General features: G+C 37.0%; 1 protein-coding gene across 7 annotated transcripts in view; it reads right to left on the bottom strand.

The window, feature by feature from the left end:
• The window catches only part of CD36 (CD36 molecule), a 187,887-nt gene that overhangs the window by 84,146 nt on the left and 84,043 nt on the right, over nt 1–19,698 (bottom strand). For 2 of the 7 annotated variants that reach the window (XM_039252470.1, XM_039252478.1), the window contains exon 3: nt 352–470. The exons of 3 other annotated variants lie outside the window; for them this stretch is intronic. The gene's annotated coding sequence lies outside the window, so the exon portion shown is untranslated. Of the gene's footprint in view, nt 1–351; nt 471–4,471; nt 4,497–19,698 lie in introns of those variants that run through there. 2 more of the 7 variants (XM_039252480.1, XM_039252476.1) reach the window with 2 other exon arrangements.

Raw genomic sequence — 19,698 nt, 5'->3', positions numbered from 1 at the left:
TTCCTGCAGTCTGCCTCTTAATACCAGGATTTACTTTTTTCCTTGATCCTTTTTTTCTTGGTGTCATATGGTGAAACAGAAAATGTTAGTGCAGTAAAAGGATGGAATACACAGAGGTTTGGAAGACTGAAGGAAGAAACTTGCAAGATGCTCTCAATGAAGTCACAGAGGAGCCCTGACCGAGGGGCTGAGGAAGGCAACAGATGATGACCACGCCTCTACCACTAGCCGGCCACTGCTTCCAACCCCAGGGAAGATTTTGGGCCTCTGTGTGACCAGACTGGCAAACAACTACTACTATGCATATTGTGCTTTCCCATAAAGTGTGAGAAGAGAAATCGCAATCTGTACCTGAGGCCAGGTTAGCAAATATTGAAGATGGCCAGTGGACCCTGAACAGAACCGACAGAGCTGAGTTTTTCTCCAGCTTTATCCACAACTTGGCACACAGAGTGAAGACATCTCTGAGACTGAAATCCAGAAGGAAGTACATCTAAGCTTTGCATGCAGATTAGGGTGTTAGGGGATGGGGGGCAGAGGACTAAGAAATCAGTGATATTAGGTGAAATAAATGAGCTCCGTGGACTTGACCCTTAGAGATAATCAGTGGAAGGTGGACATTTGAGGTTAGAAAAGATTTAAACATAATAATTTTGAATAGATGAATAAAATCTAGCTATTGAATGCTTACTACGTGTGGGGCACTGGCCCGGGCTGACAGCCAGTTACAAATGACCCCTGCCTTCCAGGAGTTTACAGCTCAGCCCAATATCCCTCTCTAGGGAGTAGCAAAGGTCTGTGTCCAGTGCCCTTATCACTGTACACGTCCTCATCACAGCATGTGCCCTCCTGCGATGTAAGTGCCCATCCACGTGTCTGCTAAGACTTAACTTCTGACCAAGCAGCTCTTAAAAACACAAGGCTCCTAGAACGGAGAGGTTTCCACAGAAGCCAGAGATCTTCGTCTTTCCCTCCAAGAGACTAAGCTAAAATTTGGATTAGTGTTTGTCCCCCATTTCAGATTAAGCATTTCAACAAAAAAGTAACCTTAAGGGGCTATAAGACCCAAAGCTTAGAATGCACACTCACTGATAATACTGTATTTGGAAGGGGTTTCCTTGTGCTTTATGCAAGTTAGTCAGCATTTTAAAAATGTATTTTTCATTTGTAGGGGCAATGGCAAGAAGCTGAGAGCAGGCAAAGGAGGCAACTCTGGCCATTATCTTCCTTCTAATTCCGTAAAGGTAATACAATGTCACCCGTTCAGCCTGTCTTCTTCAGGAGATGGATGTATCATTAAGGTGTCTGCTTGTGTGCGTGGCCAGAAAAGTGTCTACAAAATGATCCTACATCTTTATCATTTACTAACAGCTTTGTTTTTCAACTTTCATCAAAATATTTCATTCCATATAAACAAAATTTAGAACCACCTGTAAAACGATCCTGTATCTTTATAAACATCCAGCGCAAGATCGTCAATAATATTCTCTAGAGCCAACAACAGTGCCTGACACACAGTGAATGCTCATACATATGTATTTTTACAATGCATCAATGAATAAGTGACTCTGAAAGATAGTTGACTCCAACAGGTATTCAACCAAAAAAGGGTTGCTATTTTAGGGTTCACTCTTAAAGTAAGAGTATTTGTTGAAAAGATCCTGTTCACTACAAATTTTGCATGCTCTAAAATGATCTTATGTTTAGGGTCCGTGCTATGGGACCACTGTAGTGAATCAACTCACTTTTATTACTTCATTTCTAAAGCTTCCTAAATTGAGATACAAGAAGGACACTTAACCATGGGATCTATTACATTTCAAAGAGTCATAATGAAATCCCTGAATAGAGTAAATAAGTGTCTACCTGCATTTCTATTAGACTGTGTTCTTAATTTTTAAAATGATGACATGACTACTAGTATCCCGTCCAATTCCCTAAAAATTATAATGGGAGATTTGTAACACTTATATTTGGAAGATTTAATGAGGAAAGCAACATTAAGAGATGAAACAAATATTTTTTTAAAGCACTGTTCTTAGTCCACTTGTAAACTTCACAAGAATTCAAGGAAGAACAATGCTTATCTATTTGGGGACACTCTGGAGTCCTTGGTGAATGTAGCCAAGCTGTCTGCTATGCCCCTCAATAATGCTTGCCAACTTTCTGTCATTTCCTGTGTCGGATGACAGTGTTTGTGTGACAAAGGTCTCTAGGTATATTTCAAAACATTTTAAACAACTGCGTACCACAAAACACCTTCTTAAAAGTGTTGATCATTTTCCACACACCTAAATATGTCAGAAGACACAAAACGGAATCCACCTTACCAATCTTCATAAAGAAATGCCTGGGAAGTCCGCTGGGGAAGGAGTGGCATACTCATAGCCTTTTGTGAAAGGAAAAACTTTAGTGGCTTAGTCAGTTTCTGCCCTTTGATACAACACACCAAACAGTGAAACTGATTATTTACTCAACTATTTACTTTTAATATTCTCTGTGCACTTATGCTAGTTTTAGACCATTTCATTTTTCTGATAAATAACAGTTCATTGTTTGTGATGGAGAGAATCATTCTTAACCCACAATTATTTAGGATTCCAGGACCCTGATGAAAACCGTGTCACTCCTCTACCTGCAGTAGCTCCCTGTCCCTCACTGCCCACCACTCCTTTTAAGCTGTAGTAAAGCGGTGACATGCTTTGCAGTTTTCCTCTGAAAACTAATAAAAAACAAACAACTGACTAATAAAAAAACATGTTCCCTTTTCATTCATTTTAAAGCATTTCTTTTTAATTTCAGAAATCTCCAAAACTTAGCTTCCAAACACTAAGATTAAATTCCTTAATGAGTAATTTTAATTAGCAATTGGTACTAAAAGCAAAATTACCCAGAGTCACATTAACATCAGTAGATTATGTATTTCTTCATTCAAAAAAAAAATAACACAACCATATTCTTCCGTTTAATTGGCCTATTCTGCAGTCTTAAATGGTCTTTGCCGTTGATTTGCTAGTCACTGGAAAGCCTCGCCCTCCCACCCCCCATTTTTGCTTGAAAATGATTCTTTCGAGTTCATGAGCTTACCTTTTCCCAGGTGAAAATTGTTTTATTATCCTCAGGTGTTTGCTTTCTTCCTTAAACTCTCAGAACAGTTAGCTGCAAAGTTGTCATTGTCTTTTGCAGTGGGATCTGATTCCAAATAATTAGTGTTTGTGTTGTACATCATTTGAAAATATTTCTCCTTTCCTTGCCAAGATTACAGGAGTCTCAAGTACTGCCTCACAAATCTCACTTTCATTATTTAGTCAGTCATTATACCTGAGAACATCACAGGCCGCCTATTTCTCTTCACCTGATCCATGTCCCACCTGAGTTCTGGGTTCTCACACAGGAAGTGAACAGGAAGTTGACACTTTTCTGAGAATCAGTTCAGAATGCTTTCCCCAGAATTCAGCACAGCTCCAAGTGACCATTTCTTCAAAGAATACAAGGAAATGATCTTCTTTAAAAGGGAAAGCATTCTACCCAGTTCATTTGGAGACTGCAAAATAGCATGGGGAGTCAGAGGATACTGATTTTAAGTCATTATCTGGTTTTGTCTCTAAATAAGCAGGTCAGTAAGCTTCCTCTCTGCCTAACTAACTCCTCTATCATTCTCTGCCATGTTTTCTGGTCTTATGTACCCATACTATGAAACAGACCATGTAACAAAGTTCTGCTATGTGACAAAATCCCCTCCTTCCAAAATAAGTTATTTAGTGCCCACATTCACTATAGTTTGTATGATCACTAATGATCATTATGTTTATATATGGAGAGAATATTTTCTTCTTTCCTTCTAAGAGTCAGTTTGTTTAGAGGATTGACTCTGTTAAATTAGTTCTTAAATATACATGTTAGTCTTGACAGTGTGCCATAAAAACATCTTCAGAGCCCCATGAACAAAGTTCATTCAATTTCTAGTTTCATTAAAAAAAAAAAGCTTTTCCACTTTGGAACAGAAAATTTTAATTGTGCTTTAGAGTGTCCTTTTCGGAAGGCTATTTTAAAAATCCTGTGAGAAGGCAAACAGCAATTTAAATAGGATAACTCAGTCTAGATTGGTATAGCCATATCAACTTAGAGAATCTGACGGAGTAAGATTGCCAGTCAAATTATACTTTTTGAAATAAGAATTTTACATTTTCTGATAGTTTCTAAATAAAAGCCAGGAAAATGTGCAAATGGACATTTCATAGGCTGAATTTAGACACTAGTGAAAATGTTAAATTTAAGTGTCAAAAGTCTATTCATTTATTTCATTGAAAGCTTACAAGTGTTAAAAGAAGCATCATAGACTAAATATTACAACAGATAGTAGTTATCTTCCTAAAGAGTTAAAAATAATTATTAATATCTACCAGATAATAGCCCATCAACCACAAAGACCTTGATAGTCACACCCCTAAACAAAAATGATTTTGCTCACCAACTTCTAGGGGAGCTTGCTTGTCTTGATGTAGGATCTGAAGTGAGCTTGAGAGAGACTGTTGTAGGAGGAGACCCAGAAAATAAACACATGATTTCCACAGCGCGGCAGCTGAGAACTCAAAAACTAGGCACGGGGTCTTGACCATTCATCTGTCTTTAAGGTTATCCTGACATCTGAAAGCCATTGACAGCCTGAGCCTTCCAGCACTTCAGGCGCATGCCTAACACAGGATAAATATAGATCCCTGACACCTGAGCCAGATGGAATGAAAGTTAGCTTGAAAAATCTCATTCATTTTGTGCCTCGGTTGAGGAAAATAAAACCATTAATCCTTTCCTGTTAAAACCTGTTATGCCCCTTAAAAAATAGTTTCAGTGCTTCTGAAACATGAGAATTCAAATAACCATTAATAATCAATTTACTTCTCTCTATAATTACCATTTGTGGAATAGTATAGAGACAGGTTCAAATTCTCCTTTCTTGGTGAGGTATAAAAGAAATGTAATTGTGAACATTAATAATTATTTTTTCAGGTTTTTTTTAAAAGGATCTTTGGCAGTGTGTCCTTAAATGTGAGTATCTATTTGGTAAACTTTCCAGTATCTTTTCTCCTATGTTCTGTAAGTAGTGATTTGGTTCTTTATTGTTTTCCTCAGTTATTGAGGCAGAAAGTGTCCTGCACTGCCCAGGTGCTTTGGTTTAAGTTAAGCTTTTGGTATAGTTGCGTAATATAGCTTATTTAAATTGAATTTTCCTTAGTACCCTTTGTAAACATAATGTACCTTCAGCCTGAGAAGGTATGATTAAAATTCTTACTCTGAAGATATAATGGCAAATTTTTTAACAATAAATCATTCTCTGGGATTCATAATTTCAGGATCCCTAATTCTATATTAGAACAAACTGAACAGAGAAACTAGGAAAGTCATACTGCTCCCCTGAGATTTTGAGGTATTAAATATTTTTAGTCTGTAGTATATTTTACTGAACGGCATTAAAGAAAAATAATGGATTTTAGGTTACGACGTTCTGCATGAAGCTGATCTGTAACTAGTAGTACTGACCGTCCCAGAAAGAAGGATTCTTTTTTCAAATTACCAAAACTAGTATTTGTTTTATTTTATTAATAGGTCCCATGTACTGAGAACTGTCTATATTCTTGGCACTTTGTTAAGTAGATATCATATCATCTCATTCTCTTTTCCTAATCCAAAAATATCCCTTCAAATCAAGTTAATATTTTTATGCCCCATTTTACAGAATAGAAAATTAGAACTTAAAAGGGCAGATTTTGACAATGGACATATGGCTACTAAGTGGTTCATATAAGAGTATAACTCATAGGATTTTGACTGAAAGTATGTTTTTTTCTCCATCATACAATATAGCTACGGGTTAAAAATGAGTTTCATCCATGCTTTATCTGTATCAGATTAGCCATCCTGCAAATAATTCCAAAGCTTCTTTCTTTATTTTTTTAAGACAAACTTAGGGAAAATACAGAAATGGTCCCTGTGGAGTATTGCTATGACACCAGGAAATCCCCAAAGCATTATGTCCCCAGCACAAGGAAAAGATAGGTCTGTAAGGCACGACTCTAGCCAGAGATATTTCTCATCTCTTGAATTTATCTTTTTCAACAACTCATCCTCATTATTTTATTTTATTTTATTTTATTTTATTTTATTTTATTTTATTTATTTTTGAGAGATAAAGACAGCATGAGCAGGGGAGAGTCAGAGAGAGAGGGAGACACAGAATCTGAAGCAGGCTCCAGGCTCTGAGCTGGCTGTCAGCACAGGGCCCGACGCGGGGCTCAAACCCACGAACCGTGAGATCATGACCTGAGCTGAAGTCGGACGCTTAACCGACTGAGCCACCCAGGTGCCCCCTCATTAATTTTTTAACTTTATTTTTGAGAGAGAGAGACAAAGAGAGAGAGAGAAGGGGAGCATAAGAGAGAGGAGAGAGAGAATCCCAAGTAGGCTCCACACTGAGAGCATGGAGCCCAAAGCTAGGCTTGAACCCAGGAAACAATGAGATCACGACCTGAAATCAAGAGTTGGACGCTTAACTGACTGAGCCACCCAGGTGCCTCATGCCTGCGTTACTTTGTTAAGCAGGGTTTGACCTGCCAGAACGGATGGCCACATCTCTGCCATAATAGCATGTCTGGCAGTTGGCGATTGGATGACCTGCATTGGGGAGGAATACCCATGTGCAGAGTCAGCTGGCAAGGTCAGGTCACCAACACCAGGGGGATTTTGCATGAGAAAAGGAGGAGGTCACATTCTCAACTATGACAAAATGTGACCCTGTTATTCAAAAAATAAAGTATCATTCTATGTGTGTAAAACACTTTTCTATGAAACTTAAAGCTTAGTAATAAAATATTTTATCAAAACACTGAGAAGACAATAATTCAGTGAACTTAGGATCACACATTTTCTGTGAATCACAGTGAATATCATAGACTACCTCCAATATTCTAAGCACCATCATCTTGGAATATGGATTATGTCCTATAAATAAGCATAGGAAAGCCTGAATGAATTTCCTTTCCATGAATTATATATTCATTGACACTCAGCTCTTCACTCCCTGCTCGGCCCCAGCTAATGAGCAGTGGGTGGCGAGGGAAAGGAAGGAATACTAGTGTACTGAACTAAAAAACAAACCAACAAAAGACTGGCTCTGGGATAACGAACAAGGACAAGATATCTCTGACCCCTCCATCGAGAGAATCATCAGAAATTTTCTTAATCAACTATCTTAAAACTTAAACATTGACAGAATGTCAAACCCAAGACTTTCTTTCCTCCTTAAGTCCGTTGCCTTTCAAGTGTTGATGAACCTAAATTTTTGAACCAGACAAAACCTCATCTGATTTTGGCTGCATACTGAATGGCAGAACTTTAAGGCATTAACGTTGAACCCATAATCCTGCTGCAGGTAGCAGCCGTTACCAGCTGTTGATAGCCTGTTCCTCACAAGATGTTATTATGGAATTTCCCATTTCTTTGTGAAAATCTCTTCTCCAACACAAGCAGTTCATCTCAAAACAAGATATGCAAAGCATAATCAATACAGTGGCATTAAGAATACTCATATTTTCTCTTCCTCCCAACAACTCCAAATCCTATGTCTCTGATGCCTTCAGGGTGCTATTCTTCTAGGCATCTTTCTTCTCCATCCAACCAGTATCATCCACTGGGCTTCATCAAGTATTAATAACAGAATTGACTTCACCTTTAAGCGTGCCATGCTGAATGTGTTTAGGACTTTTGAGTTAATAACATGCTTTAAAAAATGCTCTTCAGAGAAACTCAAATTTTAAATCAAAGATTTCTCCCTTATTTCGTATTTCTGTCCTTTGTGTAAGAGTTAACAATAAAGTGTTTCTGATTCCCTGGCTCTGTAACATAACAGGGAAGGAATAGTTTGTGGCCTTGTTGGGAAAATTTGGCATAAACCCCTGTATGCACTTGAAAACAATGAAAATATTCAAGACACTTCAACACATTAACCTTGCTAACTTGTTTTTAGGAAAAACGTATTTGGAAGACGTCCTGGATTATTATCAGCTTGCTTAATGTGTATATTCAGGATCTGAAAGACATTTGGGGGCTCATTTGTAACAGATTCAATTAGCAGACTGTTCTTACCAGGGTTTTCTGGTTGTCTGCTTTCCCATGTTAGCAATGTAACGTATAATTTCACTCGAAAGCTTTCTCCATAAGGAGCATTTACCTGCAGGAGAGCTGTGACAAAGAATTAACAGTAACTTTCTCTTGCTCTCCTCAAACCTGTATGTGTGTGAGATGTCTTTATTCTGAACATCAGCTTAGGGTAAAGCTTTTCTTACCATTTATTCTCAAAACTGACTTTAAGAGAGAATTCTAGCTCCATTTGTTATTCAAAAGTAATGAGGATCAATTGAAATCTGTACTATTAAAAATAATCTAACAGTGGTTCTCTTTGCTTTTTCCTTTAAGTGTTTGAAGCCTCAAATTATTGCTAAATTTCATAGGCTTATTTTTATCTTTCTTCCAATGTCATCTGTACTAGTTATAAAAGTTTTACCAAAACTTTACATGAAATAATATAGCCCTAAAGCAGCATTCTTCCCTTTTAAGTTGGATGGGTGGTCATTTAATCATTTATTAATTCAACAGTAAGATGTATTGAAAATCTGTGGATGTATACAGGATTGTGCTTCTCTTTTGGGGAAAAATTGCTAAATAAGAGCCAAGCTTTAGGCTCTCAAGTATCTTATTGTTTAGTGAAGGAAAACAAGCACCATTTAACAAATCATAATGTATTATAATAAGCTGGGATAAATAATGAAAGTGTCTTTGTGATACGCTGATCAGAGAGCTTTCTCTAATATACATATATATGTACGTATATTGTATATGTGTGTGATCATATACATGTGTATATAAATTGTAAGCAATTATTTATATATGTATATGTGTATGGATATGGATATATATCTACATATAGAGGTATACATATTATTTAAGAAAGTGTGTGTGTGTGTGTGTGTGTGTATTATGTATTAAGTATTAGGGAAGCTTCTCTGACCTCTTAGCTTTATCTTACCACAATGTAACATCCCTTCTCAATTTATTCCAGTTTATGGTTATATATTGGGATTTCTTAAATAATGCCTGACTCTTTTCACTAAACAATAAGATACTTGAGAGCACAACTTTGGCTCTTTATTTACCAATGAGCTCAAATGTATATAGATATGTGTCATACACATACAAACACACACTAATTTCTAGGAGTGAGTGTAGATTTTAAGAAGCAGCGAATTAGGGAAGCATACAGAGGTAAGAAGCCAGCAACTGTAAGCGGTCTGCCGTGGACAGGAAGGAAGCAGAAGACCAATGTGGCTGGATCAGAGAGATGGGGAAGAGTAAAAGGAGATGATTCAGAGGAGTTAGGAAAGAGCCAGATATAATATTTGCAAGGATTTACCCTAAGAACAATGGGAATACTTTGAAGAATTTCAAGACAGATATATGATTGAATCTGAATTACATTTAAAAAACAAACTCTGATAGCATCATGGCTGCTAGGATTGAAGAGAGGTAGGAATGGATGTGGGGAAACCAGTAAGGCAGCTATTACTGACTTGAATGGTCACTTGACCAAAAATGGATGGAGGAAAAATGGAGGAAAATACCCACATGGATTTAAAAAATATTTGGAAGGTAAAATCAACACATCTTGGTAATGGTAGTGGTTCTGGTGTATAAAGAAAGGGAAAGAAGAATAATTCATTGAAGAAGTCTTTAAATTGAAGCGATTCCAGAAATCATTCTTTACCTTAACATGCACACTTACTCTACAGATAACACGTGAGAATACATCTAGCCCAGAGCTAATGGTGAAATAAGATTTCTTGAATGAAAGGTAGTATAAATGAAGAAATGAATGAGTAGAATTAAGTACAGTGTGAGCAGGAGTGAATGGTTATACTGTAAAAACATCTCTCTATGTTTGTTTAGGTTATCATAGAAAGTTTTCACAAAGCTATGACAGGAGGAGTCACAACACACCAAGTGACACCTTAAAGGCTAGAAGTTCAGGGGATTTTTAGTTCTAAGAGAAGAGGAACTAAAAAACCCTGAAAGAATCCAGTACTAAAAGAAAATTTAAAGTGAACTAGAGAAATCATGCAAGAGTCTTGCATACATGTGACTCTGTCTATAGAGCTTGTAATCTAATGGAAACTTGGGTCCCCCTGGACCAAGAGCAAATATTATCCACAGAACATAAAGTCCTTCTTCCAGCACAACAAAACAACAGGCTGGTAGCCAATTATGGTAGAAGCTAAGCAGATGTCCCTTCGGTTTTTAAAATCAGACACGGAGCCTTGGTAGCTATAATTATTACTTCCATGTTGTAGCACTTTCTGTTTGTAGTATTTTGTTTTGATGTTATCACATAATAATCAGCTAATAATCAGGCAACCCTTAGTACTTGCTGAGTGAGCAATTGTACAAAGCAGTGTCTAGTACACTATAGTGTTATCCTCTTTTCTTTAAGAGAAATGGGGGGATCAAAGACCTCCAGTCCTCAGATCATAGTTCACTTAATTTTCTTTTTCTGTATATATATTTTTTCACATAAAGATCTGATACCCAGTTTCTTAGCTGTACTTTTCCTGTCCATTTTTGGATTGCCCTTGCTCTGTCTGTGTTCTCACTGTAGGCATCTAAGAAGGTCTAGGCCTATCCCTGCTCTTTTCCTCCTATATCTTCTCTTCCTTGGCAACATATCCTACTCTGTGAGCTTAATTTAGCACCTTGCCAGTTAATCCCCAAGTGTATTTTTTACCCTAAACTTCTATCTTAATAGTAAGTTTAGTTAGCATTTTTGAGAATTCTCTATATACTAGTAAAGTGTCTGTGTCATGTGATTTTTTTTTAAACTTTGAAGATAAAACTAATATTTACCATTTAACAAGTTTCAATGGAAGTTTAGTAATGTTAAGTTACCTGCTTCATGATTAGAGTGTTCCAGGTAGCCAGATTTGAGTTGATCTCTCCATCGATTCAAATCTTGAGCTGGGAGATACTGTGTTCTGACTGACCCACAGTGATATAATTCCGTGTTGCATTTCTGTGGACATCTCTATCCTGCTGCCCTGAACATACGTCTCCGCCTCCCTGTCTCTGAGACCGTGTCCCCAGTCTCTACAGAGCTATATCATTGTGCTTTTTATCACTCAGCCTGAAACTGTTCCCCATGGACCCCATCATCTTCCAGTTCCTAACAATTCTAACTTCACCACGTATCTTCCGTTTGTCTCCTGTGTTCTATTTTCATTGCTTCTACCCAAGTCAGGTTTCTATTCCAACCTACCTTGACCATTGCCATGGTTTCCTAATTGACCTTCTTGCATGCAGAATCGCTCCCTTTTCCTTTATCCTTCCCACTGTTCACAGATTAATCTTCTAAAAATAAGTTAGATTTTATGACTTATTTACAATAATACATTAATTGTACCCAATTATCAGAGAATGGACTTTAACCTCTTTAGACCACTATTGAAGGCCCTTATCTGTCAGTTCAATTCTGCATGAAGTCTGTCCTTCAGGGAAGTGGTTCCTGCATTCACACCTTGCATTTCCCTCTGCTTCAATTATTTCCTCTAGAATTTTTGATATTCTACTTAAAAGTTACTCTTCAAATTTAGTGAATCCTTTAACATGGTATGTATACTTGAAGCCTTAAAAAATATAACATGCTCAATTTCCATCCCAGACAAATAAAATCAGAATTAATGAATGCTTCCATGTTTAAAAATTACTGTTAGTGCTGCTATTAGCCCATATGGGTACTTTGTGCAAATGAAGAGAACCACTTCTTCAAGACATTCTGCTGTACTCTGCAAGAAAATTGCCATACATATTTACATTTATTTATATTGTATATCTTATACCATAATATTTATACGTATATACAATTTATCATATATACGGGGCAAATGGCACCCATTAGTATTGTTCAGTGTGCACTAGCATTACCGTCCGTAGTAGCCCACAGTAGTCCTGCTTCAAAATTCAATGAAAGCCTCTCCTCTCTGTCATGTCTTTGTCAATTCCCTCAGCATAAGCTCTTCCTATATTGACCTCCCATAGTATTGTATATGACCCTTTACTTCCCTGTAAACTTAAATCTTATTTTATCATACTTAGCATACATATTTAATCTCTTTGATGACCTTGATGGCTTACTTTATTTAAATTTAATCCATACCCCTAGATACTAACCAATTGTTTAATGGGTTTCATATGAATCATAGTTTTAGAAAGAAATCTCTAATTGGCAAATGTGGTAGTTTTACTGCCACCCCCCCCCTTTCCATTGTACCTATTTCTAAAAACGTAAACAATACAAAATCCATGGAGACATGAAATAAATAACGATGGCAACAGTCAAAGAGGGAGGTGGATTTATACCAAAATCCAACCTGAGGCATTAGTTCACTCAAGTCAAGATTGGTATTTCCTGGCAGCCTGGCTCACAAGGGAATGCTGATGTGTATCAAAGCTCTCATCCTAAAAGAAAAGTTACAGTCCTTCAGAAGACATCAAACTTCTTCATGTACTCTAAGTTAACTTAATTACGTAGACATTTATAAGAGATGGACATTAAAAGGGACAGTGTCTTCGAAGTGTTCTAACAAAATGTTGAGAAGTAGAAAATATCTTCAAAGATTCAGAATCTAAAAGACTTCATATGGGGTGTGCCTGGCAGGCTCAGTTGGTAGAGCATGCGACTCTTGACCTTGAGGTCATGAGTCGAGTCCCACATTGGGCATGGAGCCTACTTAAAACAAAACAAAAGAGACCTCCTATGGTTTTGATGTTGACCTCTTCTTCATGCTTGTCTCTTACTGTCTCACTTCATGGACTCTGCTTGAACCATACAGGCCTTCCTGGAACAATCCAGACTACATCTGGACCTTTCACAGCTGTTCCTCTACTTAAAACCCTCTTATCCCAGATACTTGTATGCTGGTTCTGCTTCCTCTCTTCATTCAGCTTCTTGGCTCAAATGTTACCTCTCTCAGGGCCAGTGTGTTTAAACTAATAATTTCTTATCATACTTTATCTTCTAACTCCTCTTTATTCCATTTAGTATGCTTCCTGATTTTGTCAAATATCTATTTGGTATTTTTAAAATATTTTAGTGTCTACCATATGCAAATGTAAGCTCCTTGAGGCCAGGGAATTTTCGCTGTCTTGTTTAGTGCCATATTCCACGCTGCTTAGAATACTATGCAGCACACAGAAAGCATACTGGAAATATTTACTAACATGTTAGAGAAACTATTTGACACATATTTATCTTGTTAACCCATGACTAAAATGTTCAAAATTGAAAATTGAACGCTAAGTCCATGAAAGAATTTCTGTGAGGGAAAGAATATTTATATTTCACAAAATGGCTTTCAGGTTTCTGGGGTTTTGTTTGTTTGTTTTGCTTTGTTTTGTTTTGAACACAGGAAATGGTGAGAATTAATAACAAAACAAAAAAAAACTTAACAAATTAGTTCTATTTCTTCATAACACATTACCACAAACTTAGTGGCTTAAAGCAATACCTATTTATTATCTCACAGTTGTGTATTTTAAAAGTCTGGGCAGGAGGAGGTTGAATTCTCTTCTGAGAGTGTCACATCGATAAAATCAAGGTTTTTGTTGGGCTACATTCTCAGTGAAGGTTGGGCTCACCTTCTACTCTCATGTATTTGTTGGGCAAAATGAGTTCTTTGTGGTTGTAGGACTGAGGTTCATGCTTCCTTGCTTACTGTTGGCTAGAGATTGTCCTCAGCTCCTAGGGGCTGCCCTCAGACCCTAGCTGTATGTGGCCTTCTTGCAACACAGTGGCTTACTTCTTGAAAGGCGGTAAGAGAATCTCTCACACTGGAAATCTCTGTCCCTTTTTAAGGCCTCCCCCTGATTGATTTCTTTCAATTTTGCAATAAAATATACTGCCAGCACTGGAGTGAAAATTATAATATTCACAGTTTCCTTTACATTCAAGGGCAAGAAATTATATAAGGCGTGTATACCAGGATGAGGAATGTTGGGGACTTTCATGGAATCCTGTCTGCCATACTTAATATGCTACTATCACAAATCAAGTCCAACTAAAGCTGTTACTATTGACAGTAAGAAGAATAGATAGAGAAAACTCTGTTTACCTCATCTTTATTATATTTCTCTTGGTGATCTGTGATCAGTGATCTTTGATGTTATTGTAATTGTTTTTGGGTGTTACAAACCACCATATAAAACACCAGATTTAATTGATAAATGTTTATGTTCTAGGTGTTTCATTGACCAGCTGTTTCTGATCTCTCTCCCTCTCTTAGGGCCCCCCTGTTCCCTGAGACACAATAATATAGAAATTAGGCCAATTAATAACCCTACTTACAATCTCAGATTTCAAGACACGTTACAAAACTATAGTAATCAAAACAGTATGGTACTGGTACAAAAATAGACCGATCAGTGGGACAGGATAGAGAGCCCAGAAACAGACCCATACTCATAAGGCCAACTTCTCTACAACAATATACAATGGGAAAAAGATTAGTCCTATCAATAAATACTGTTGAGAAAACTTAACCACTTTCTTCTTACACAATATAAAAAATAAATTAAAAATAAATTAATGACCTAAATGTGAGAACTGAAAGCATTAAACCACTAAAAGAAAAATATTTAGTAATCTCTTGGACATCAGCCTTAACAACATATTTATGAATACATTTCCTTAGGCAAGGGAAACAAAAGCAAAAACAAACTTTTGGGACTACTTCAAAATAAAAAAGCTTTTGCACATCAAAGGAAACCATCAACAAAACAAAAAGGCAACCTAGTGAATGAGACAAGATATTTGCAAATGATATATCTGATAAGGGATTAACATACAAAATGTATAAATAACATACATAGCTCAACACTAAAAAAAAATGGGTAGAATATTTGAATAGATATTTTTCCAAGAAAGAAATCCAGATGGCCAACACACATTAAAAATGCTCAAAATGCTAATCACCAAGGAAATGCAAATCAAAACCACAATGAGATATGACCTCATACCAGTCAGAATAGCTAGTATCCAAAAATCAAGAAATAAGTGTGGGTGAGGATGTGGAGAAAAGGGAACTCTTGTGCGCTGTTGATAACAATGTAAATTGATGCAACCACTGTGGAAATAGTATGGAGACTCCTCAAAAAATTAAAAATAGAAATACCATATGCTTCAGTAATTCCACTACTGGGTATTTACTCAAATAGAATCAAAACACTAATTCAAAAAGATACATGCACCCCTGTGTTTGCTGCAGCATTATTTACAATAGCTAAGATATGAAAGCAACTCAGTTGTCCACCCAGAGATGAATGGATACAGAAGGTGTATACATATACAATGGAAAAATAGCCATAAAAAAGAATGAGATCTTGCCACTTGTGAAAACACGGACCGACCTAAAGGGAATTATGCTGACTGAAACAAGTCAGACAAACACAAATGCCATATGATTTCAGTAACATGCGGAATCTAAGAAACAACCAAACAAACAAAAACCAAACATACTCCTCAATACAGAGAATAATTGATGGTTTCCAAAGGGGAAGTGTAAAATATATGAAAGGGATTAATAGGTACAAGCTTTCCATCATAAAGTAAATCAGTCATGGAGAGGAAAAGTGCAGCATAGGGAACACAGTCAAAAATACTGCAATAACATTTTATGGTGACAACACTTATCAGGGTAAGCATAATGTACAGAACTGTCAGATTACTATGCTGTACACCTGAAACTAATATAACCCTGTATGTCAATTATTTCAACAGTCACCCTACAATGGCCTGTGAGTGTTAAGTGAAAGGAGAAGTCTCACATTTCTCACATTAAATAAAAAGCTAGAAATGATTAGGCTTAGTTAGAAAGTCAAAAGTTAAGACAGATCAAAAGCTAGTACTCTTGTGCCAAACAGCCAAGTTGTGAATGCAAAGGAAAATTCTTGAAGGACATTAAAAGTGCTATTCCATGAACACATGGATAAGAAAATGAAACAGCTTATTACTGATATAAAGTTATAGCGGCTTGAGTAGAAGATCAACCAGCCATAACATTCCCTTAAGCCAAAGCCTAATCCAGAGCAATGCTCTAACCCTCTTTAATTGTATGAAGGTTGTGGAATCTGCAGAAGAAAAGTTTGAAACTAACAGAAATTGGTTTATGAGTTTTAAGGAAAGAAGTCATCTGAATATCCTAAAAGTGAAAGGTGAATCAGCAAGTGCTGATGTTGAAGCTGCAATAAGTTATCCAGAATACTGAGCTAAAACAATTAAGGTGGCTACACTAAACAACAGATTTTTAATATAGACAAAACAATCTTATGTTAAAAGAAGATGCCAGGTAGGACTTTCAATAGCTAGATAAAAGTCAATGCCTGGCTTCAAAGCTTCAAAGGACAGGGGCATTTGGGGAGCTAGGCCAGTTAAGTATCTGACTCTTGGTTTTGGCTAAGGTCATGATCTCACAGTTCATGAGTTTGAGCCCTATGTCAGGCTCTGTACTGAGAGTGAGGAGCCTGGTTGGGATTCTTTCTCTCTCTGTTTCTCTGTTCCCCTCCCTCACTCTTTCTCTCTCTCTCTCAAAATAAATAAATAAACTCTAAAAAGTTTCAAAGGACAGAGGCTGACTCTTTTGTTAGGGGCTAATGCAGTGGGTGGCTCGACGTTGAATGCTCAGTAAGCATTCTGAAAATCCTAGGGTCCTGAAGAATTATGCTAACAGTACTCTTCCTGTGCTCTATCAGTGGAACAACAAAGCCTGGCTGACAGCACACCTATTCATATGGTTTACAGAATATTTGAAGCCCATTCTTGAGACCTAGCACTCAGGGGGAAAAAGACTCTTCTCAAAATATTACTGCTCATTGACAAGAGCTCTGATGAAGGTGGACAAGGAGATTAATGTTTTCATGCCTGCTGACACAATATCCATTGTTAAGTTCATAGATCAGGAAGCAATCCTGACATTCAAGTCTTGAATGTCAATTCATTCAATTTCATTGAAGAAATATACTTTGTAAGACTGTGGCTGCTATAAATAGTGATTTCTTGATGGATCTGGAAAAGATAAATTGAGAACCTTCCAGAAAGAATTCATTATTCCAGATGCCATGAAGAACATTCATGATTCATGAGAAGAGGTAAAAATATCACCCTCAACAGAAATCTGGAAAGAAATTTGACTCCAACCCTCATAGATGACTCTGAAAGGTCAAGATGTCAGTGGAAAAAGTAACTACAGATAGGGTGGAAATAGCATGAGAACTAGAAGTAGAGCCTGAGTATGTGACTGAATGGTTGAAATCGCACGATAAAAGTTGAACAGATGAGGAGTTGCTTCTTGTATGAGGAAAGAAAGTGGTCTCTTGAGAGGGAAACTATTCCTGGTGAAAATGCTATAAAGATCATTGAAATGACCACAGAGGAGTTAGAATATTATAGAAACTTAGTGGATAAAACAGTGTCAGGGTTTGAGAGGAGTGAAAGAAGTTCTGTGGGTCAAACGCCAAATGCTATCACACAGCATCACATGCTACAGAGAAATCATTCATGAAAGGAAGAGGAAAACAATGCAACAAATTTCACTGTCTTATTTTAGGAAATTGACATAGTCACCCCAACCTTCAGCAACGGCCACCACCCTGGTCAGTCAGCAGCCGTCAACATCTAGACAAAAATCTCCATCAGCAAAAAGGGTACTACTTGCTGAAACCTCAGATGATAGTTAACATTTTTTAGCAATAAAGCATTTTAAATTAAAGCATGCACATTGGGGTTGTTTTCTTTAGATGTAATGCTATTGCACTCTTAATCAATTGTAGTATATGAGAACCTAGCTTTCATAGGCACGAGAAGTAAAAAAATTCATTTGACTCACTTTATTGTGATATTTGGTGGTGTGGTGGTCTGGAACCAAACCCACGACAGATATCTCTGTATTGAGTTCAGATCATAATGACTGGTCATGACCATGATTCAGTTGTTATATATACAGTCAACATGGAGCCAGACATCAGTTGTAAAACTAAAGGTACAAGGAAAAGAGACTTCCTATTTATCAAAGTTGAGACATTTTGGCATAAAGCCTAAAGACTTAATAATAATATTATGTAACAAGGTGTTTTTCATATTTTTGTATGAGAGAAAGTTCAAATAATAATTTTATAGTTATGTAATGTGTCACAATAGTCTCTGTTCCCAGATTATAAAGAAAACCTGTAAGTTTGCTGATCATAATTTACTACTGATTTAGACACTCTTGTTATAGATTCCTGAAAGAGGTAAGCTATGTTAAGGGATTTGAACCTTGGCCTTTTCATTTGTAGTTTTGAATCCTTTCAAGATACACAACTTTCTAGTCTTCATTTCATGCCATAATTTTTATTGTTGATAGGAGTCTTTAGTTTACTTTTCTCTAGCAGCTATATGTTTTGTTTTTGCCTTTTCAAGCACTGGTAAGCAGATTGACTAAATTATACACAGTATTTGAAGGATACTATTGTCTCTGATCACTGATGGTAGTTAAAATGGTATAATGAAGCAGTGATCATTGTGACTTAATGTAGGCTGCAGCAAATCTTATTTGAAAGTGCACAAACTTTCTACTAGGTATTTATCCAAGGGATACAGGTGTGCTGTTTCAAAGGGGAACATGCATCCCAATGTTTATAGCAGCACTATTGACAATAGCCAAAGTATGGAAAGAGCCCAAATCCCCATCAATGGATGAATGGATAGAGAAGATGTGGTATACACACACACACACACACACACACACACACACACACACACACACACTGGAGTATTACTTGGCAATCAAAAAGAGTGAAATCTTTCCATTTGCATCTACTTAGATGAAACTAGAGGGTATTATGCTAAGCAAAATTAGCCAGTCAGAGAAAGACAAATATCATATGATTTCACTCACAGGAGGAATTTAAGATACAAAAAAGGGGTGCCTGGGTAGCTCAGTCGGTTAAGCGTCCGACTTTGGCTCAGGTCATGATCTCGCAGTTCATGGGTTCGAGCCCTGCATTGGGCTCTGGGCTGACAGCCAGCTCAGAGCCTGGAGGCTGTTTCAGATTCTGTGTGTGTGTCTCTCTCTCTGACCCTCCCTTGCTCACACTGTCTCTCTCTCTCAGAAATAAAATAAAAAGACATTAAGATACAAAACAGATGAACATAAGGGAAGGGAAGCAAAAATAATATAAAAATAAGGAGGGAGACAAAACATAAGAGACTCTTAAATACAGAGAACAAACTCAGGGTTGCTGGAGGTGTTGTGGGTGGGGGGATGGGCTAAATGGACAAGGGGCATTAAGGAAGACACTTGTTGGAATGAGCACTGGGTGTTATACATAGGGGGTGAATCACTGGAATCTACTCTTGAAATCATTATAACACTTGGATGTAAATTAAAAAATAAATAAAAAAAAATAAAACCTAAAAAAAGAAAGTACACTTAAACAAATGAGGAAAGAAAAGGCTGTAGATTTGTTTCATGTCTATTAGTCATAAATGGCCAGATAAAACACAAAGGTCAAGGCATAGAACAGTAGCTGGGTCATATCTGAGCAAAGGTCAAAGGTCTGAAAGCAGTA

The sequence above is a fragment of the Hyaena hyaena genome, unplaced genomic scaffold, assembly GCF_003009895.1.
Source record: "Hyaena hyaena isolate Hyena2069 unplaced genomic scaffold, ASM300989v1 scaffold_415, whole genome shotgun sequence".
In the NCBI taxonomy this organism is placed as follows: domain Eukaryota; kingdom Metazoa; phylum Chordata; class Mammalia; order Carnivora; family Hyaenidae; genus Hyaena; species Hyaena hyaena.
Note: the sequence above shows the minus strand (reverse complement) of the source record. Positions and strands in the feature narration are given on the sequence as shown.